Below are 22,646 nucleotides of genomic sequence, written 5' to 3' on the forward strand. Positions count from 1 at the left end.
CAGAGCCTGAGTCTAAGTCTGAGCTGAGTCCAAACCCATGCTTGTTTAGTCGCAACACTCTACTGTCAATATTATAATGGGCCTCTATTTAATTAAGAAAGGCCTAAAAAACATGGATTAGACTCACATCTTACCTCGAGGTTAAGTTCTACATTTATGATAAAAGGTAAACATTTCTAGCAACAAGTAAAGGCAAGTGGAAAATTCTAACATATGTCCACTCTCTATAGAATTTCCTCCATTCTATTTTAATATTAAATTTCTATACTTGCACCATCCAAACAGTAGCTTCTAGGCATATGAGGCTATTTAATGTACAATTAATTAAAATTAAATGAAATAAAAAATTCCACTCCTCAGGTACATTAATTCAAGTGGTTGGTAGCCACATGTGACTAATTATAACCATATTCGATAGTACAAAATAGAACATTTCCATCACCACAGAATGTTCAGTTGGACAGCAGTTCTCCATATGATTTATTCATATTAACAGATTTGTTTGTTGTGAGAATTAATAAAGATTACAGTTTCCTTTTGTACATGGGAATTTGCTAAATACAGAGAATTCCATTATCTCCTTTAAAATAACATGTGTGCTACCAAATTTTAGTAATGCCTGTGAATGAAATGATTTAGGTGCAGCTCATTCTAATCATGGTTCGTCAGGATCAAATTAAAGAGATTATTTAAAAACAATTTTTCAAAGGACCATAGTCATTTGTCTAAAATCTTCAGAAGATACAAATGATTCATTTTCAAATACTTAAATAGTTTAAACGGTCATTTGTTAAGAATTTTAAAACTGAGATTGCTATTATTGCTATTATTCTCATAATTACCATTCCTTAAAGTTCCTAATCACAGGACTACTGTAGGTGAAGGCAGAAAACTAGAGGAGGGCTAATGGAGGGAAGGCTGAACAGGATCAGAATTTTCTACTGAATCACCAACAACTCTCATCACTTCTCAAGAGAAGACTGTACAGATAACCAGGATAAAGATTCCAGAGGAAGCAAGGAACTCCAGACTCTGGATCCAATGTTCAATTTTAATAGCGAAGTAATTAAAACCATACTAGTGAAAGATCTTATTCCTTTAGATATTTGAAAGTGAAAGTCACTCAGCTGTGCCCAACTCTTTGTGACCTCATGGACTATACAGTCCATGGAATTCTCCGGCCAGAATACTGGAGTGGTTAGCCTTTCCCTTCTATAGGGGATCTTCCCAACCCAGGGATCGAACCCAGGTCTCCTGCATTGCAAGTGGATTCTTTACCAGCTGAGCCACAGGGGAAGCCCAAGAATACTGGAGTGGGTAGCCTGTCCCTTCTCCAGGGGATCTTCCCGACCCAGGAATTGAACCAGGGTCTCCTGCATTGCAGGCGGATTCTTTACCAACTGAGATATGAAATTTAATTTCTCCTTATTATTGTTTTTGCTCACAGAAACAGTCCTGAGCTTTATTTTATTTTTTTAAAGCCTAACAGGGATTTATTAGAATTCTTTGAAGAATTTTAGGTGAAATTTTAAAGTACTAAAATTTTGAGAGCTCTTATAACATTGCAAAGAAGATATCCACAAGATTAGAAATGGAATTAAATTCAGATTTCACATTGACAAAGAAGAACATTATTTTCATATGAAGTTTTATATAAAGTACCTATGTACTCCGGGAGTTGGTGATGGCCAGGGAGGCCTGGCGTGCTGTAATTCATGGGGTCGCGGAGAGTCGGACACGACTGAGCGACTGAACTGAACTGAATAAGAAAGATAATTTTAAGGTTTTATGGTAGTCGAAGATAGTGATAAAATATATAGACAGACATATTGAATTATACACAAATCGTGAAGCCACTTATAGTTTCCTGTGTGATCGATATGTTACAGAGATATCAGAGGAAACATGAAAATGACAATTGCATCAATTTACATTTTAATTAAACTCAGAGTGATACAAAAGCAATTTGTATGAAAAGCTAAATCTTCTTAGAAAAAGTTGTACCACAGAATCATCAGCTTTTAGATATAATAAATAATTTTTCGGAAGTGTATCTCAGTATTGTTGCAGCCCACCATATTCTTAATAGTCCTAGCAAGAACTGAATTTTTCTAATGATTTTCAAAATTAAAAATTATTTGTGATATTGCATTTACCAAGAGTGATTGACATTGATTTCAGTTATATCAATTGAAAATAAAATTTCTAAAAGCAAATTTCTGATGACCTAGTAAACGAACTGGTAAAAAAGTGTCGAGTTTTAATTCTTTAAAGTAATGATTCAATCAAGATGATACTCTAGAAAATATGTAATAGGACATTTTGAGCTTTACCAGGAATATAAAATTGAAATTGGCAAATATCAATTATTTTTCACCTGTCTCACGTCACTGTTTTGGAATGTGAATTTAATGTCGTGCTAGAGAGTAATCCAAATCCATCATTTAATTATTCATTGGTGTAGTTTCCATTTCTACCCCCAACATATAGCTAAAATTTGCAAACTTCTAAAGGATCCTTGGTAAGTCCCATCTGTCCAAGATGGGGATGACAAGGAAGGATATCAATAAATATTAAATATTTACTCTAAGTGTTAAAATAATAAACGTACAAGGCAGTTCTAATGGAAAGAAAAATAAATGCAGAATGACAAACTACTTGTGATAGTAAACAGTCAGTATGTAGTACCTCAATAGAAAGATTAATATTACAGGATGGAACTTAAAGACATATTTAATTGCTTCCCTTTAGAAATGATAACAGTAACTCATTACAACAGTGTATTTTCAATCATGTGTTTCTAAAAGTTGTATTTGAGTCCATTTATATGAAATCCATTTATAGAAAAGACATAACCATAAAGAAAACAGAAAAATGGCTAACAGGGAAGGGATGGGGGAGACGGGACATAGTTGGGCTTTTCTTCCCCTTAATTCCAGTACTGAGATCTGCAAAAAGCATTCCTAAAGGCAAAGATCCAAGCTGTCCTAAATAACGGCAGAATCACCAGAACACATCAATAACCCTCCAACAGGCTCCTTGGCGACTATCAGTGTTTTAAGGACACTGATACTTTTCCTGACACTTGCTATAAGGCCTTGGACAAAGACAAAGTCCAACTAGTTGTGTAAGATGTGGCAAGCTTTGTTGAAATGCAATCACATGGCTTTAGAGTTACAATTTTCCATTTATGCATATGTTAGGATTAATTTTATATTCAGAATCCTTTAACAACCTTTAAGATAGAGGTACCTCTGAGTGTTCCCAAACGGAAGTTAATAAGCATCAGTCCATAGAATTAAATAAGCTAAGAGTTAAACACAGTCAAAGTTAGATGTCTTCCTAGAATCTAAAAGCATTCCTAGAGTTTTCCAAAGCCCCAGAATCAGTGCTGATTGAAGGCAGAGGTAAAGATCTAGGGTCAGGTGGCAGAAAATGGTTGAGGAAGGAGACGTTAGTTATATCCTAAAGGGGTTCACAAACACATAATAAACTCATGCACCCTTTCCCTCACTTACTGAGGCAAATCAAAGTGCCCTTCTCATTAAATCTTTAGGGTTTCTATTGTCCTTTTTTGATTTTCTTTCCTTTCTAGGCATATGATCAATATTAATTTTTAAACATTATTTTACTGGATAAAAATTTTGTGGGAATACACCTCACATCTTCTCAGGGAAGATCCCACCCCACTCTATAGTTTGACTTTCATTTGAAGAATTTTTCCACAGAATTTGTCCAAAAAAACAAGCAGTTTCTTTAGCAAGAATGGATTTTGCAAGGGGGCATCAATTCAACCTCACTAGACTGAAATAAATTGAGCACCAAAATTTAAAATATGAAAATAAACACCTATGAGGAATCAGTCCTTTTGCCTAGTGAACAAAATAGCCTTCTTCTCATAATCATTGAAATGACAGTAGGGTGAGGATGGTCCACCAACTATATCAGTACCTTGGAAATTAACCCATTCACAACGCCTTGGACAATCCAGGTTTTTGGATTAAAGATACATTCTGTTAGCCGAGATGTTTCATCCCATGGTACAAAACTAAAGGTATGATCGGCTGTGGTCACAGGGAAACTCAAAGAAGAGTCTGATTATTTTTTAACCCCAGTAGGTTCAGGTTCTGATTCTGACTTATTCTCTTTTTCTCTCTCTCCTTACTTAAAACCTAGGCAGAATCAAGAGAAAAGACTCAAATTTCACAATTGCTAGGATTTGGTCTGAGAGTCAAAGGGTAGAATAAAAATGTATTTGGGGAGAGGAAGGATAAATTAGGAGTATGGGATTAACAGATACATACCAATATATATAAAATAGATAAATAATAAGGATTTACTATATAGCACAGGGAACTATACTCAATACCTTATAATAGTCTATAATGGAAAAGTTTCTGAAAAAAATATAAAACTGAATCACACCTGAAACTAACACAATGCTGTAAATCAACTGTACAGAAATACGAAATAAAATAAAAAGAATATATCCTGAAAAATCATCCTACATCAGCTCAAACAGATTGTCTTTATTCTTTTGTACATGTTTCAATTAAAATAAATATGATCACTGCTTTATTTGGGCTTTAAAAAATGTATTTAGCATACTCCTAAATAGGCCTGCCATTTTACTGGCTTTATTTAAAGTCTTTTCTCGACATGGCAGTATAATTTAATTAAGGGAAAGTGCTACAAAAAGAAAAGTTGAAAACTAAATTGCAGGCTAGGGATGGCTAAACTGAGAGTCAAGTGGTACTCTAGGCTTCCTGTTTTTCTGACTTCAAAATGTTTTAGGTAACTTTTCCTGACTACTGTGGGGCCCTCTAGTCTCTTTTAACTTTTCCACTATTGGACTCTCACTACTGTTCCACCTAGGGTAGCTACATCATATAGTTGTAAGGGGCTAAATTCCCAATGACGGCCCTGTTTTTATTATTTCTTTCTTCTCACAAATGATTCTTAAAGTAGAAACTATTTCTAACAAGATCAATGGATTATTTCACTTTAGGGAATTACAACCAAGTGCTTTAAACATACAAGATAATATTGTAAAGGAACTAGAGTTATCCTTCCAACTAACTCACTGCTATGGTCTAAATATGTCCCCCCTAAAATTCATATGCTGAAATCCTAACCCCCAAATGTGATGCTATTAGGAAGTGGAGTCTGTGGGAGGTGCTCAGGTCATGAAGTTGGAGTCCTCATGAATGAGATCAGTGCCCTTAAAATAGAGGCTCCAGAGAGCTCCTTCGCCCCTTCTACCATGTGAGAATAAAATGAGAAGTCTGCCACCCAGAAGAGAGCCCCTCACCCAACCATGCTGGCACCTGATCTCAGATTCCCAGACTCCCGAATTTTAAGAAATAAAATTCTGTTGTTAAAAGGCACCCAGTCTGTAGTATTTTGTTACAGCAGCTGGTAAAGATTAAGACACTCACTCAGGAAACATACACTTAGCATGTGCCAGACACTGTGTTACCATGCCATGGATGATGGAATAGAGACAATTTATAAAGTCCTGCCTTCAAGGAATATACAACCTAATGTATCAGATAGGCAAATAAACAAGTACTACAAAGTGAGGCAGAATTTAGAAAGGGTTTAAGAGCAGTATGAGCCACGACACAACAGTGGGTGCAATAGCTAACTCTGATGGAGAAAATCAGAGGAAAGCATCACAGAGGAAGAGACACTCATCCAACGAAGTGCAATCCTGAAAGAAGAGCAAGAGTCATAGGTGGGAAAAGGGTGGGGGATGAGGGAGGTCGAAGTGCTACTTGGAAGAAGGCACACAGCCTTATCAACGAGAATTTCATAAAGAAAATAATGGAAGGTAAGAATATAAATGACATTTTCCAGGAATACTAAGCAGTTTGGAGTAGTTGGAGTAAAAGGTGCGTGAAGGGTAGTAATCAGCACAGCTTTAACAACGCTGTTGTTCAGTCACTAAGTTGTGTCTGATTCTTCACAACCCCACAGACTGTAACACGCCAGGCTCCTCTGTCCTCCATTATCTCCTGGAGTCGGCTCAAATTCATGTCCAGTGAGTTGGTGATGCTATCTAACCATCTTATCCTCTGCCCTCTCCTCCTTTTGCCTTTAATCTTTCCCAGCATCAGGGTCTTTTCCAATGAGTCAGCTCTTCACATCAGGTGGCCAAAGTATTGGAGCTTTAGCAACAGTCCTTCCAATGAAAACTCAGGGTTGATTTCCTTTAGGATTGACAGTTTTTATCTTCTTGTAGTCCAAGGGACTCTCAAGAGTCTTCTCCAGCAACAGTTCAAAAGCATCAATTCTTCATCACTCAGACTTCTTCATGGTCCAACTCTCACATGGGTACATGACTACTGGAAAAACCATAGCTTTGATTATAAGGAACTTTGTCAGCAAAGTCATGTTTTTGCTTTTATTTTAATAGAGCTGTAACTATAGGGTGGTGTCAAACCATGAAAGGTTTTGAATGCTGGACTAACAAGTCTCTTTTCTCTCATCAGAATAATTTGGCTTCTTAAAAAATTACTCATTACTTGTCAATGATAAGAAAACTTCCCATGCAAAAACCATGAGAATTCAAATGAGAAAAATATATAGCTTTTGAAATCATGCTATCACATTAAATAATGTGTATATATCTTATTAGCAAAAGAACATTCTTTGGGGGCATAAAATTGAGGCAGACTTTTCCTTAAGTCATTCACTGGCACAAACACATTTTTCAGAGCCACTTCTAGAAATCTGACAGTAGATAGGAAGAAATAAACATGCGCCTCTTAGCAAAAAGGGGCATACCACAGGAAATCAACATACTGAAATGTACTGAGAACATCATCTAAGGGCTTATGATAATTTCATACATTGCTATTTATAATAAAACCAGCTACAAAATTTTCAGAGCTAGTGCAAAATGAAAACGTAAGACCTTCTGTTCAAGAACTAGTAAGAATTTCAAGATAGAGACAGTAGAGCATAAAACCAAAAGCAGGGACCCAGGCCAAGTGCCCCATGAAGCTGGCCTGACTGCCAATTCTAACTTTTAATGATAATCCAATATGATAATCCAATTAGTTTCCACAGCCTGATATGTGTATAACAGCTCTCATATTCAAGTGTGAACTTTCAGCACCAATTTACCCCCCAGAATTTATCCTATCCCCACCAATCTGCTTTCCTCTCCGCCTTCCCTAGCAATGGTGACTATAATAGAGCTCTTCTCATGGATGTGCTAACTTCTTCACCCAGTTTTATAATGCTGTTCTGCTCACTGAAAACTCAGGCTTTCTCTTCATAATCTTTTATGCTGAAAATTTACCTTCTTCATAAAGTCTTCTACCATAAAGGAGGTGAGGTAGTAACTTCTCAACCACATCTAGCACTGAATTGATGTATTGTTTAGGCTACTATTTACTCAGAGTATTAAGTGTAGCTGCCACTGCTGCTGCTAATACTGATGATGTGGTTGACTGCATGCGTATGGTGCTGGGCACTTTAAGTACTGAAAATTAATCAGTGGATGATCCTGTTGCTATCTGATTTCCTTGTTTTTTTTTTTTAATTTTACTCCTATTCCTCAGTGTATTAACACCTCCCCCAAAGAAAAAACAAAAGGAGGAAGGGGCAAAAATCACCCAGGTCAGACAATTTTGCTACTTGTCAACAGGGCTGGAAAGAAAACATTGTTAATGACTTTTAAAAAAAAGATTTAAAACAATCACTTAATTACAGCTCCCATACTATCTGTGCATTTTGCTTATTCTCCCTGATATTCAATGGATAAACTGACCATTCAGTTCAGTTCAGTTCAGTCGCTCAGTCGTGTCCGACTCTTTGCGACCCCATGAATCACAGCACGCCAGGCCTCCCTGTCCATCACCAACTCCCGGAGTTCACTCAAACTCATGTCCATCGAGTTGGTGATGCCATCCAGCCATCTCATTCTCTGTTGTCCCCTTCTTCTCCCTCCCCCAATCCTTCCCAGCATCAGAGTCTTTTCCAGTGAGTCAACTCATCGCATGAGGTGGCCAAAGTATTGGAGTTTCAGCTTTAGCATCAGTCCTTCCAATGAACACCCAGGATTGATCTCCTTTAGAATGGACTGGGTGGATCTCCTTGCAGTCCAAGGGACTCTCAAGAGTCTTCTCCAGCACCACAGTTCAGACCATTAGGTTTATCTATAATCAATAAATCAGTTATCTTAGGCAATAAAAATCAGAGAAGATAGCATTTTTTTAATTGCATTTGTACAATACACATAGACTTAGCTGTCAATAGGAAAAACCAAAACAGATCATTTACTGTAGCTGTGAATTCTACTCAACAGGTTGACATGTATATTATGCTGAGCCTTGTGCTCCGTGCATGTTTTCACAGAGCTTCAGACAAGACCCTTCTGTGGCTCTGAACCTGAATTTGGTTCAGTACTGTCTGAGTGGGGTTAATTTGTTTAGACTTCACCAATTTTAGAATTGCAGCAGACCTAAAGTAAGATAAACTCTTTGGATTAGATTATTCCTATTTGCTTTAGCTAAATTGGAATTATTTCAGTCTACTAAGAAATTCCAAAGCTCTGTATATGGAGCTGAAGTTTGGAACATGGTTTATCTTTTTCTCCCTTTTTGCCTTTTTATCTTTGATTTGGGGAGACCATATACCTCCATCCGGTACATATGAGAAGGAAGAAGGTCTTTCTTTTTACATGCAGAACATCTATTTAGTACCTCAGGACATGCTGCCTCCTGAGCCACAGCTTAACAGCATTAGCAAAAGCAGTTCGGCCAGAGGGGAATTGAACAGCAGCTGAGTCAGTCTAATAATTTACACTGGGGAAAGCCCTTGGAATTCAGAGGCACATTGCCCAGCTGGAGAGACAAATCTAATCTCTGCTAATGATGTTCCTCCCTCTCTTTCCTATCAGGGCTGGGCTTTTTGCACATGTGCATATAATTACATATGCACAATCAGAGTCTAGTGAAGCCAAACAACACAGCACCGAGGATTAAATTACACAGTAAGACTTTCAGGCATCATCTGGCCTCTACAACCTGTCTAATAAATGCTGTCCATGGTTCACACACTGTGGAGCTGTTAAACAGTGTAAGAGTTCAAAAAAATATACAGCTACATCTTAAAATTCAAAAGTGATAATATTATGGCGATATTATAAAAAGTGATAATATATTACAATATCATTTGAGATAATATAGTAAGCTTGACTTCTTAAGTAGACTTAAACAAACAAACGTATTAGGAAACAGACACATGGACTTTGTTCTAAAAAGGACTATTTGACAAAAATGCATGCAGGACAATAGGTAAACAGGTGAAGGAAAAACGGTAATAAAATGTCAAAAAGAAAACCCCGCCAAGGTGAAAACAAGTAGGCAAAAATGATTTGTATAGTAACGGCTGTAAAGATGGTTCACAAATTTGGACCAGAGCTTTCTGTGGATCAAAACAAGGAGAGAGACACAATTGTTTACAAAAGAAAAACACACCAATTGTTTAGGATAAGCAGGTATTACACAACGAAGACCTGTGGACATTTTTCTTCCACAGATTTGTACAAAACAATAAAACTGTCTCAACAACATATTCAAAGTAACTGCAGCAGCATTTCTTAGACAATTTTTAGAGCACCTCTCCATTCAAGGTAAGAATCCAAAGAATTCCAGAAAAGCAGTACTTACAGTAAGAGATTCCAAGGAAACAGCTGAAATCTTGATTTAATGGAGAAAGGGATGGCCTACAACTCCTTCAGGAAATCTGCCCCTGATCACAAACTTTCCAAAACACTGAACAGCTAAGAATTACAGGTTCTATTTTTTGGCAAGAACCTGGAATGAGAACATTCTGAGTTTTCACGTGAGGCTTTATAAACCCATAAGCTTTAAGAATCAACCAGGAAGGAGAAAATTCTGGTCAGAATTGTGCCTCAAAACCTCATTTCCACATGGAGGTGGGCCAAGAAAAATAAACCTGACCCTGTGGTGATTTGTTTATTATAATGCACAATGTTTTTCCCATTCTGATGAAATTGTACTTTTTGCAATATTTTTAATAACTTTTTAATATAAAACCCTTTGTAAACAGGATCAATTATTTTAAAAAAAAGAGGGAAGCAATTTAATAGTTAATACCTCTTCTGCTTTACTGAAGTAAGTGGGGAGCAGTGGGGTTGTGAATCACCATCTGGGGCTATAAATTATAAGCCTGCTGCATGGTAATGGACAGAGGGCTGATCTGTGAAGCTCCCCTAGGAGAAGCTATCTATCAGCACGGCCATCCAGACAAGGGGCTGAGGGTCAGGGCGGCTTGCAGCCCAGACAAGGGCTACAGCGGAAGGGTACAGTACGGTCAGATTTCCAAAGGCAACCCTTAGACACCCCCACCCCAAAACCAAATTTCCAAAATAAGAAAATTATACAGAAATTTCTCACACTTTAAACACTGGCAATTAGAGGGGGAATTTAGGATCCAAGAAGCTCAGGGGGAAAATGTCCTCAAGTGAGAGAGAACAAGCGGGAGTTCAGAGCTGCTTCATCTGTTTTTAATGAACTCACAAATATGTCTCCAAAAGAAAAAGGTGACACTATTTACCACAGAATGAAAACTGAAATACTAACCCAGCAAGAAGTAGCTTCGGGACTGTGCAAGCATGTGCCTGTATAGACTCGCTCAGCCCCCAAGCCTGGCGCCCTGGTGGCTGAGGAGTCTCTTCTGCTGCGTACTGCAAACTAAGGGCTTAGCTGCTTTGGACAATTTCCTCCCAATCATTTCAAAGATGATATAAGCAGGTGAAAAGAAGACGGAAGACAGGAATGATCCTGATAAGAAAAACAGTGCAGAAAGTCAAGTTTATAAAAATAATCAGAAAATTACGAGTCGAAAGAAAAATGTACAGTTAAGATACTTTCTGAGGCTTTACATTAAGCCTTAAAGGGCTCCTCAGCTCATTCTTACTGGATTCAAGTTACAAGTGCTAAAGCCACTGGGTTTTTTGGTAAGGAGCTTGAACACCTAAAGCTTAGACCTGTCACATCTTCTAAGATATTCAAGGACTTCTACAGATATTCTCACACCAGTTCTCACCACAGGGATCTTAGAAAGGCACTCATTAGATTTGAACCAAAATCACAAAACTAAACCCCCAAACTCCCATATCTGTTAGGAAGGGGTCACCTCGATATTTCCTACTCAGCTCCTTCACTGAGTCAACAAATGCTTTAATCACTCCAGGTGCTGGGTCTGTGTTAAGCAGTAAGGACAACACAAAGATGAACTGGGGGCTTCCCTGGTGGTTCAGTGGTAAAGAATCTGTCTGCCAGTGTAGGAGACAAGGGTTCTATCCCTGGTCTGGGAAGATCCCACCTGCAAATGAGACTGAGCGCCACAACTGCCAACCAAGCCCACGTGCCTAGAGCCCCATGCTCCACAAGCGAAGTCACTGCAATGAGAAGCCCATGCCTGGCAGCTAGAGAGTAGGTCCCCCACCCCGAACTCTTCAACTAGAGACAAAGCCTGAGCAGCAACAAAGACCCAGTACAGCCAAAAATAAAAATAAATAAATAAATGAAAGAAAAAAAAAATTTTTTTAATAAAATGAACTACACACTAGATTCCTGCTCTGGAGGAACTTAACAGTTTAACAGAGGAGAAACATAGGAATAAATGATTAATACGTAATATGAGAAGCTCTCTGAAGGAGATGGATACAAATTTTTGAAATACAAAGAAGGGAAGACTGCTGTCCAGGAAGAATAAAGAAGAGGTGTGTGAGTCAGAGGAACAGGCATGCATACAGGTATGGAGGCATGAAAGAAATCGGGCTATTATTTGGGGAGAGGGGGAAATGTCAGCCAGGTTGGTGGGAAGTGATGAGAGATGTAGAAGAGAGGGCTGGAAAAAATAGATTAGAGAATTTGTTTTCCCCCTATGGGCAAAGAAGTAGGAGAAGTGAAGGGAATTGACACGATTAGAGTTGAAAGATGATTCGGTTTAAGGGTGGAAGGTGGAAGGACGGAGGATGGGATAAAGCTGCTGTAGAAAGGATGAAAAGCATCTGAGAGATATTTAGAAGAAAGAATTGATAGGATACAGTGACTGCTGGATGTGATGGGGAAAGGGTTTTCCCGTGGGGCAGACTAGACTCTGTCACTGATCAGGTAGAAAAGTGCCAGTCAGGAACTTGCAGTGAGGAAGGAACAAGCTAGGGTTTATATTTTACAGACTCTACTGGGCAAGGCAGTTGGAAAAGAAATAAGGAAGTGGCTAAACTGAAACTGGGACAAAGGGCTACAAATATTGTTGGAGAGACAAATATGATAGAAAAGTTTCATATAATTATTATAGTCAGCTCAGGAGAGTTATAAAGTTCATGGACTCAGCTTTATCCTCAGCCCTTTGATGAGTATTAGCACTTTCTCCAGGGTTATTTTATCATTGTAGTCTGTCTCTTTCATGTGCCTCTTGAATCTACCGCCTAGCTCCTTACCTTCCCCCACACCACACACCCATACACACATGAATAATCTCCTCCTGTCCTTCTCTCAACCTAAGCATGTTCCGTTCTTCAAAACCCTCTGTCTTCCATGAGCCACTTTTGAGACCTCCTCAAGAAATCAGTGGTGGCTAAAGGATGTAACAGTGAACACAGATAACAAGCTACTTGTTTCATTTACAGCTAAATCCATTTCCTCATTAGCTATTTATACCTTTATTGTTTCATTCATTTATTTAAACTCTAAGTCATCTGAATAGAATACGACTTCTGAATTTTAATCATCATCAAAAATTAGGGCTGCCAGTCAAGGCTATGGTTTTTCCAGTGGTCATGTATGGATGTGAGAGTTGGACTGTGAAAGAAAGCTGATCGCCGAGAATTGATGCTTTTGAACTGTGGTGCTGGAGAAGACTCTTGAGAGTCCCTTGGACTGCAAGGAGATCCACCCAGTACATTCTAAAGGAGATCAGTCCTGGGTGTTCATTGGAAGGACTGATGCTAAAGCTGAAACTCCAATACTTTGGCCACCTCATGCGACGAGTTGACTCACTGGAAAAGACTCTGATGCTGGGAAGGATTGGGGGCGGGAGGAGAAGGGGACGACAGAGAATGAGATGGCTGGATGGCATCACCGACTCGATGGACATGAGTTTGAGTGAACTCCGGGAGTTGGTGATGGACAGGGAGGCCTGGCGTGCTGTGATTCATAGGGTTGCAAAGAGTCGGACACGACTGAGCGACTGAACTGAACTGAACTGAATGTGGGCAACACTGTTTCAAGGCTTTTTAGAGAAGCTACTATTTTCATGAATATCACAGTATACTTTGCATTGACCTGGAAAACTTAGGCGCCCAGAGAAAATGATTCTGATTCTGCATAATCTGGAAGAAACAGAAACGATGACTGCACAATATAAGGAAGTTACTGCTGCAATTCTACAAAATTTTCCTGAGTGCCACGTGCATGCTGGGCGCTGTACTGTGCTTCTTAGGAGCCACATGTGGATATAAAGGTATAAAGAGGGCATCCTCTTTATCTTTTGGCTTGCCTTTCATATTTCATGATAAGACGGTCTCTTCTGTTCAGAACTCATGTCTGATAGGGGAGATAGCCATAAACACAAATGAAAGAAGGCCATGATACACGCCTATAATAGAGGTATAAATTACTGGAAGATAATAAATTAATCTGCTTCTGAGGAACAAGAGTCTGGTAATCTATCTTTATAAGGATATGAGACCAAAAGTTTGAAAACTGGAAAGATATCTTCTCACTGATGTATCTGAAAAGCCTTAAAGAAACATTTTTGAATCCACACCTGGAAAGAGATTAAGACTAGCCCATGGGATCACAGGCCCAAGGCTGCTGCCAGGTCCTCTTTCTAAGGCGGCTGGTTATTTTTTGGAATAGATAGCGCTGCTGGTCAAGGCTTTACATCACACCATTTCCAAAGGTCCTTGTCTTCCAGTCTGTCCACCTTGTACTTCAAAACCCTCTCGGAATCTATCAGCTTCTCCCATCATAGCCTATCGGTGTTCAGTCTTTCTTTTCACTACCACCCCCTTCTCCCACATAAGGCATACATTTTCATAGAACAAAAGGTTGTAGATTCCCTTTAAGTGCAGTCCTTCCAGAAGGCAGGGAGAGGCCAGGCAACCTTTCAAAGTCCCCTGGCATATGGGCAGGCTCTACTCCCATCTCATCCACGTTGCCACTGACAGGCCTGGGACCAAAGCCTGACAGGAATATAAAAAAGCCCCTGGCTCCAGTCCACGCCACAGCCCTCATGTCAGGCAGAAAAATGTGTTTTTGTGTCTTTTTGGTCACATGACTTCTTAGATATAAGAACCAGACTGATGACTTCGTTTTCCCTCCTCTAAAAAGGAAAGCAAAAAAAAGAAAAAAAAGTCCTATTTAAAGCAGGGAATTTCTCATGAAGCTTTAAGAAAAGATTTAGATTTTCTCCACCAAAATCAAAATAAGTTTCTCTATAGTAGAATATAAACCTTTGCTATGCTAAAATATGCTCTGTCTAAAGCATTTATACACTGCATAATAGCATTTAATGCGATTCAGCACTTATGACTTCAGTAATTTTGCAGTTTAATGATTCGGAAAGAAGTTACCAGGAGTCAGGAGTCCCAGCTGTGTCTTAAATTAGTTGTCTGGCCGTGGGCAAGTCACCTAGCCTCTCTAGGCCTCAATTTCCTTATCTGCAAACTGAAGAAATTGGCCTAGAATGGTCTCTAAGGTCCCTTTGAGCAACTGAAAAAGTATTCTGTGAATATAAGGACTCAGAACAATCCAACAATGGAGAAGCCTTATCTCAAAACTGATTTGCTCTTCCCATCACTGGAAATGCTGAATGTATCAGAGAAATTATAATATCCCTGCTTTGGTACAGGAATGAACCAAATGACCTCTCTTATGTCTTTCAATTAGAAGAGTCTGTCATTTTACAAATTAGTTCTAGAGACCATAAGACAACCAGAGAAAGAAATTACTTCAACAGGAAAGGAGGGGGAGGGGAACACCATCTTCTGGGTATCGTAAATGTTTGCTGTTATATTAACAGAGCAATGACAGGTATAGCAAGTCACTGTGCAGCTAATAGGTACTGTTTGTCTTGGGCCAGGTTGCTAGGTGGTATAAATAACTCTGGAAACACAACATCTAGCAATGAAAAGGTCTAAATGCCTTCAGTCACTCCAAAGTGAGCATACAGGGTTTCGTCACATAAAATCTTCTCACTGCCAGTCAGAAAGACTAAGGGAGGAAGGGAGGAGGATCAGAAAGGGCTTTCCTTTGTTCGGGGGCAGACAGACACTTCCTACACTGGTGTGCTCCACCGGTCCACCTTCTGTTGTTGTTGTTGTTGTTTTTAACGTTTAAAAAAAGTTAATTGATTAATCTGACTGCCTCAGGTCTTAGTTGCAGCGAGTGGAATCTTCGTTGGGTCCTGTGGGGTCTCTAGTTATGGCACGTGGGCTTAGTTGCTCCTCAGCATGTGGGATCTTAGTTCTCCGACCAGGGACTGAACCCAGGTCCCTTGCATCGTAAGGTGGATTCTTAACCACTGGATTGCCAGGGAAATCCCTGACCCACGTTCTTAGGGATGAATAATAAAAGAGTGGCAAATAATAACCACCACCACTAAGTTATCTTACACTTATATGTTGAGGTGAATTTCCAAGTAATTCCATCTATTTAAATCTCCTTTGAGTCTCATAATGGCCCTGTGAGGTGGGCAGAGCAGGTATTATTAACCCCTCTGAGAAAAAGTGAAACTTACCGGAGTTTAGTAACATTCCTTTTCCTCAAAAATGAGAAACTGATCAAATCCTTATTACATCATTTTCAACACCCTTTTATGCTTTTGACATAAGAGGTCTGCCAGGACCTGTCGATCTATTTGTGATTTCAGTATACTTGCATACACTCAGGAAATGGCAGAAGAAAATAGTACTGTTATAGAATTTCAGGAAATGTCTTTTAAAAAGGAAACCAACAATAATAATCCTGAATTATAATGATATTTTAAAAAGTTGAATCAGAAATATATGTTGAGTTAGAAATGCTTGCTACATCCGAGAAATAATAAAGGGCCCCGTCCCCCCTCCCCCCAAAAAACCAAAAACTGTAACAAACCAGATCCAGTGTAAGTTAGAATCTAGCAACGTGATTCTGGAAACATGTAGTGGCCAAGTTTAGTAAACTGGGAAGAAAGAGAAAGATCAGTATACTGAGATGAAAGAGAAAAGCAAAGAACCTGAAACAGGTGACAAATAAGCATTATCAAGAAATTAAGATCTTTCTAAGATGGTACTGAGGAACCTGTTTGCTGGGCAGCAATGGAGATGGAGACATAGAGAACAGATACAGTAGGGGAAGGAGAGGGTGGGATGAATTGAGAGACTAGCACTGAAACACACACACTACCATACGCAAAATTAGATGGCCAGTGCAAATCTGCTGTAGCATGCAGGGAGCTCAAATCAGGTGCTCTGTGTCAACCTAGACCGGGAAGATGGGGTGGGAGGTGGGAGGGAGGTTCAAGAGGGAGGGGACAGACGCCTACCTATGACTGATTTACGTCGATGTATGGCAAAAACCAACACAACGTTTCAAAACAATGATCCTCCAATTAAAAATAAATACATTTAAATAAAAAATGACACACAAAGATCTTTGTAAAGAAATTATACTGAAAAAACTAAATTTAATTTGATCAAGAATTAGCCCCTTGTTCAAATAAAGGCAGATCTGAGTATAGATACTGAGCGACTTCACTTTCACACATTGGAAAACGAAATGGCAACCCACTCCAGTGTTCTTGCCTGGAGGATCCCAGGGATGGGGGAGCCTGGTGGGCTTCCGTCTATGGGGTCACACAGAGTCGGACATGACTGATGTGACTTAGCAGCAGCAGCAAGCCTGGAAAAGCTTTAGAAGAAAAAAATGCCAGAACCTGTCAAGGTACCTATTATACTTTTTATCTCATTTAATCTTCAGGCCTTCTTAGAAGTCAATATTATCATCATTTTATGGATGAGAAAAATGAGGTTCAGAAAGGTTTAGTAACTTGCCCAAGGTTACATAGTTAGTAGATGGCCTGTTAGGTCCATCTGATTTCAAATTCAGTCTTTCCAGAAAGTTACTTCTCCTCAGAAAAAGTATATCTAAAATTTATAGTTATGCTTTATTTCTGGAAACATGAGAAATTAAAAAATAAAAAAATACCTTTTCATCTTTTCTAATAATTGGTAGGCTGAAAATTCCATGAGAAGTTATAATTTAAATCACTCATCCTAGTGACATGAACTTTACAGTCAGAAGAGTTGGGCTTGAATCCTAGAATCCTTGCCTAAGCAGTTAGTTACATGAACCGAGGTAAACCCTTGAGCTCTTTAGGCCACAATCCAATTTATTAATCTTTCATTCTATATATTCATGAAAAATATTTGCTGGCTGTTATGCTAGGTGAACTTCCCTGGTGGCTCAGACAGTAAAGAATCCTGCAATGTGGGAGACCTGGATTCCAACATTCCCTGGAGGAGGGCATGGCAACCCACTCCAGTATTCTTGCCTGGAGAATCCCCCATGGACAGAGGAGCCTGGTGGGCTACAGTCCACGGGGTTGCAAAGGGTCAGGCATCACTGGGTGACTAAGCACAGGCTAGGCAGCCCAGAGATAGAAAGATACACAAGACATGGTTCTCTGTCTTCAGAGTTTATTTTCACTAAATCAACTTAGTTAAATCGAACTCACCATCAACATTTTTAATCTTCATCATTGTTTTAGGTTTCTACTCAAAGTAAGCAGGTACACAGGGACAAGGCCCCAGAGGGATGCAGGATAAATGAAGGGCTCCAACACTGACACTGGTAGATCACAGGATAAACTGGAATAATTCTTCAAACTTTGTAGTCAGCCAGCCCCGCCTCTCATCACATTCCTGTTCTCCTCTGTTACTGCCCAAGATAAAACTATCTCTGGCTTATAGTCTCAATCCTGTATTTTTCTTTGCATCCTCTTCCCTGACCCCATCTCCCACCATCCTCTCTTTCAGAAACTTTCGCACTGCAGCTTCCTGTTCCATCTTCAGCATTCAATGAATGACTACAGTTGACTCATCCCTCTGTTTCCCTCCGTGCTCATCCTCATTATGTTCAACTAATCACCAAAATCCTGGGGATATTATCTTGTCAGGAGAAGTTGTCAAAGACTTGGAAATGGGCAAAAAGACACCTGGGTATCCTTGCCTAGGGCACCATCCCCAGTTTATGTGAGATTTTCCCTGCTTTTTAGATATTTGCAACACTAAAAATTGTAGCACACACCTAGTAATGTAGTTGACTGTTCTCCATAGACATGCAAGTGAATTGTATCTGGTGGAATGCAACTGATCATTAATGTCCTGAGCATATTGACTAGTTTTGCCCCTGACTGCACAGCCATTTCAGCACTTCACCACTCCTAATTGCCTACAATAAGTGTGGTCTTTGAATTGTGTTCATAATGTCCTACTAGTTCCCTCATTAACTAATGAGTTAAATAATATCTTTGACATATATTCATTTCATAGTGTATGAAATTAAATCCTTAAAAAAAGGATTTTAATATTCTGAATATCTCTGATTATGTGCACTTCTCTCCATTGCAATAACCCTTTCCAGTACAGGTCATCATCACTTTTGCCTGGATTATTATAACAGTCTTCTAAAATTTACCCTTGTCTCTAATCTCTCCTGTTCCATTCTCTCTATAGTCACAGTGCCTCCACTCTGCTGCTGCTGCTGCGTCACTTCAGTCATGTCCGACTCTGTGTGACCCCATAGACGGCAGCCCACCAGGCTCCCCCGTCCCTGGGATTCTCCAGGCAAGAACACTGGAGTGGGTTGCCACTTCCTTCTCCAATGCGTGAAAGTGAAAAGTAAAAGTGAAGTCTCTCAGTCTTGTCAGACTCTTAGTGACCCCATGGACTCTATCCCACCAGGCTCCTCCATCCATGGGATTCTCCAGGCAAGAATACTGGAGTGGGGCACCGCCTTCTCCATGCCTCCACTCAACTCTTGCTTGTTCTTTAGGGTTCATATTATCACTTCCTTCCTGGATCCCTCAAGTCTATGTCGATTCTCCACTTATGTCCTCCACAAGCAGCTGGTATCCCTTCACCTCTTTCAGTTCAGTTCAGTTCAGTTCAGTCGCTCAGTCGTGTCCGACTCTCCGCGACCCCATGAATCACAGCACGCCAGGCCTCCCTGTCCATCACCAACTCCCGGAGTACACTCAAACTCATGTCCAGAGAGTCGGTGATGCCATCCAGCCATCTCATTCTCCGTCGTCCCCTTCTCCTCCCGCCCCCAACCTTTCCCAGCATCAGAGTCTTTTCCAGTGAGTCAACTCGTCGCATGAGGTGGCCAAAGTATTGGAGTTTCAGCTTTAGCATCAGTCCCTCCAATGAACATCCAGGATTGATCTCCTTTAGAATGGACTGGTTGGATCTCCTTGCAGTATAAGGGACTCTCAAGAGTCTTCTCCAACACCACAGTTCAAAAGCATCGATTCTTCGGCGATCAGCTTTCTTCACAGTCCAACTCTCACATCCATACATGACCACGGGAAAAACCATTGCCTTGACTAGACGGACCTTGGTTGGCAAAGTAATGTCTCTGCTTTTTAATATACTATCAAGGTTGGTCATAACTTTCCTTCCAAGGAGCAAGCGTCTTTTAATTTCATGGCTGCAATCAGCATCTGCAGTGATTTTGGAGCCCAAAAAAACAAAGTCTGACACTGTTTCCACTGTTTTCCCATCTATTTCCCATGAAGTGATGGGACCAGATGCCATGATCTTTGTTTTCTGAATGTTGAGCTTCAAGCCAACCTTTTCACTCTCCTCTTTCACTTTCATCAAGAGGCCTTTGAGTTCCTCTTCACTTTCTGCCATAAGGGTGGTGTCATCTGCATATCTGAGGTTATTGATATTTCTCCCGGCAATCTTGATTCCAGCTTGTGCTTCTTCCAGCCCAGCGTTCCTCATGATGTACTCTGCACAGAAGTTAAATAAGCAAGGTGACAATATACAACCTTGACGTACACCTTTTCCTATTTGGAACCAGTCGGTTGTTCCATGTCCAGTTCTGACTGTTGCTTCCTGACCTGCATACAGGTTTCTCAAGAGGCAGGTCAGGTGGTCTGGGATTCCCATCTCTTTCAGAATGTTCCACAGTTTATTGTGATCCACACAGTCAAAGGCCCTTCCCCTAATAGCACATGCCACTGTATTAAATGTTGAAAACAGTAACTTTGTAATAAGGCATAGAAGCAGTATAATATAACTTTATGAACTTCCCTTAAGTCCTGTAGTGTTTTACATTCTGTTTTTTCTTTAGCTGATATTTCTTTAGGTCCTGCATTTGATTTATTCTTAAAATCCTAAGTTTATTATTCCACCTTAAAAAGAAAGAAATCTGAACATATGCTACAATATGGATAAACTTTGCAGACATTATGTTAAGTGAAATAAGCCAGTCACAAGAAGACAAATATTGTATGATTTCACTTATATGAGGTAACTAGAGTAGTCAAACTCATAGAAGACAGAGAGTAGACTGGTGGTTGCCAGGGACTGGGGAGAAAGGAGTGTGGGGAGTTATTCTTTCATGGGTACAGCAGTTCAGTCTGGGAACGTGAAAAATTTCTGGAGGCAGATGGCGATGATGGTGGCATAACAATATGAATATACTTAATGTCACTGAATCGCACATTTTAAAATGGTTAAAACTGTAAATTTATCTCAACAAAAAATAAAGAATGGGGAAAAAAGTCCTGTCTTTAGTTAACTGGCAGCTGCTCAGAACCCTGAATAGACTAGGGTGGGCAGGAGAGCACCAGTGATGCAGTTGTGAGAGAGGGAAAAGGTCTAAGTGTAAAGTGATTTAGAAGAAACTTATTAGCTAAAGCTGAAGGCTAAAAACTCTCTCAAAAATAAAATCCTACTCTGCATTTATTAATAATGAAGCATTCTCTTAAGACTGTCTATAAGAACCCCCAGTCTTATATATCCTTTAAGAAAAATGTTGTCTTGTCCACGAAATCTTACTCAGTTCCCAATTAGGGTAGCAGTATAGTGGCACAGAAAAGACTTTGGACACTGAAGCCAGACTATCCAAAATGGGATAATGGCTCCACTTTGAGGAATTTAACATCTTTGTGCTTCAATTTCATCTGGAAATTAAGGACTGTAATAAGAGCTGTTGTGAGGCTGAACGATGGAAAGCAGTGTCTGGAACAAGGGGAGCACAGTAGTGATGCTCGCTACGCTTCCTGCTCCACTGTCAAACTCACATCCTGCATGCACTGGCGCTCACCGTGTGCTCTGGGGCCTCTGAGGATCTATGAAGTCAGAACTATTTTCATAATAATGAGACATCATACTTTCCTTTTCAACTCACACTCTCTCACAAGTCCACTAATCCTTACAGCGGAATCTCTCAGTGGCTACTATATGCCACTTGGTATTATGACAGACTGAAAGCAGAAGCCAAATGAGAATCCAACTACCATCTACTAAGGCAGACATTAAAAGGTTTAGAGAAGTCTCTTCTCGTAATGCCATTTTCCTCACAAAAAATGTTGGAGGTATGGAAACAAGTTACTTTTCACAAAAAGTTACATGAACGTGTACTTGTTTTTAAAAATAAATTAGTATTAATTTTTTTCCTGTTTTAATTTCTATTATGGTAAAATTAGAAGATATTGCTCATATATACAAAATCTCTTTGGGAATCTCAATAATTTTTTTGGTCCTGACACCAAAAGTTTGAGAACTACTGCTCTATTATAGGGTACGTGTCAGTTTCTTTAAGTGGACTGTGAGTGGACAGGAATATAATTTTTCATTTTTTTTTCTCTTCTTTCTTTTAAAAAAACTTTCCCCAGGTATTGACACTCAGTCTTTTTTTTTTCTAATATGGCAGACCATCAGTGAAGGGAATAAAACTAACATATAGCAAATACCATTTATTCAGGGCTTAGTGTATCTTATGTGCTATGCTCAGCTTTTCATTTAACACTCATTAGGTTCTAGAATTACCCTTACTGCATACATGGGGGAAACTTAGAGACATTAAATAACTTACAGGCATATGTAGCTAATAAATGGAACTACCATGATTCAACTCTTTGACTTCAGAAGCCAAGCTCTTTACTTATGTCAACAGAGTGGAAAAATGCAGAGAAATTAGAAAAGCTGTGGTTAGGCAAGACAAATTATTTATAAAGCATGGTTCCAGTAGCATCTATCAAATAGCTAGTTAACCTTTGCAAGGGGTTTGTAATTCTGGATTTCTCTTGGATATTCACATTGTGATTTAGAGCAGTTTTATTTGGCTTAACAAAGATAGCATACTTTCTTATACCAAACTTAATAAGATCTTTCCTAAGAAGGTCAACCCCACAGTCAGAATGTATTTGACTCTGGCTCTCAATGAGGTGAATAGGTGGTGCCTTTCAATATTAATACCTTATGTCTCTGAAAAAACTAGTAAGACACAGATTTTAAAGTGTAACATTATAAACCTAACATAACAATATTATAAAAATTTGAGAAATAAAGAAAAATCACTCTTTCACCCTAACTCAAA

General features: G+C 39.3%; 1 protein-coding gene across 6 annotated transcripts in view; it reads right to left on the minus strand.

The window, feature by feature from the left end:
* Positions 1–22,646, minus strand: part of MAP3K13 (mitogen-activated protein kinase kinase kinase 13) — a 177,307-nt gene that overhangs the window by 70,608 nt on the left and 84,053 nt on the right. The window contains exon 1 of one of the 6 annotated variants that reach the window (XM_088838451.1): positions 1,663–1,764. The exons of the other annotated variants lie outside the window; for them this stretch is intronic. The gene's annotated coding sequence lies outside the window, so the exon portion shown is untranslated. Of the gene's footprint in view, positions 1–1,662; positions 1,765–22,646 lie in introns of those variants that run through there. 6 annotated transcript variants of the gene reach the window in all.

Source organism: Moschus berezovskii, chromosome 1, assembly GCF_049115385.1.
Source record: "Moschus berezovskii isolate FMDL1 chromosome 1, NW_MosBer_1.0, whole genome shotgun sequence".
NCBI lineage: Eukaryota > Metazoa > Chordata > Mammalia > Artiodactyla > Moschidae > Moschus > Moschus berezovskii.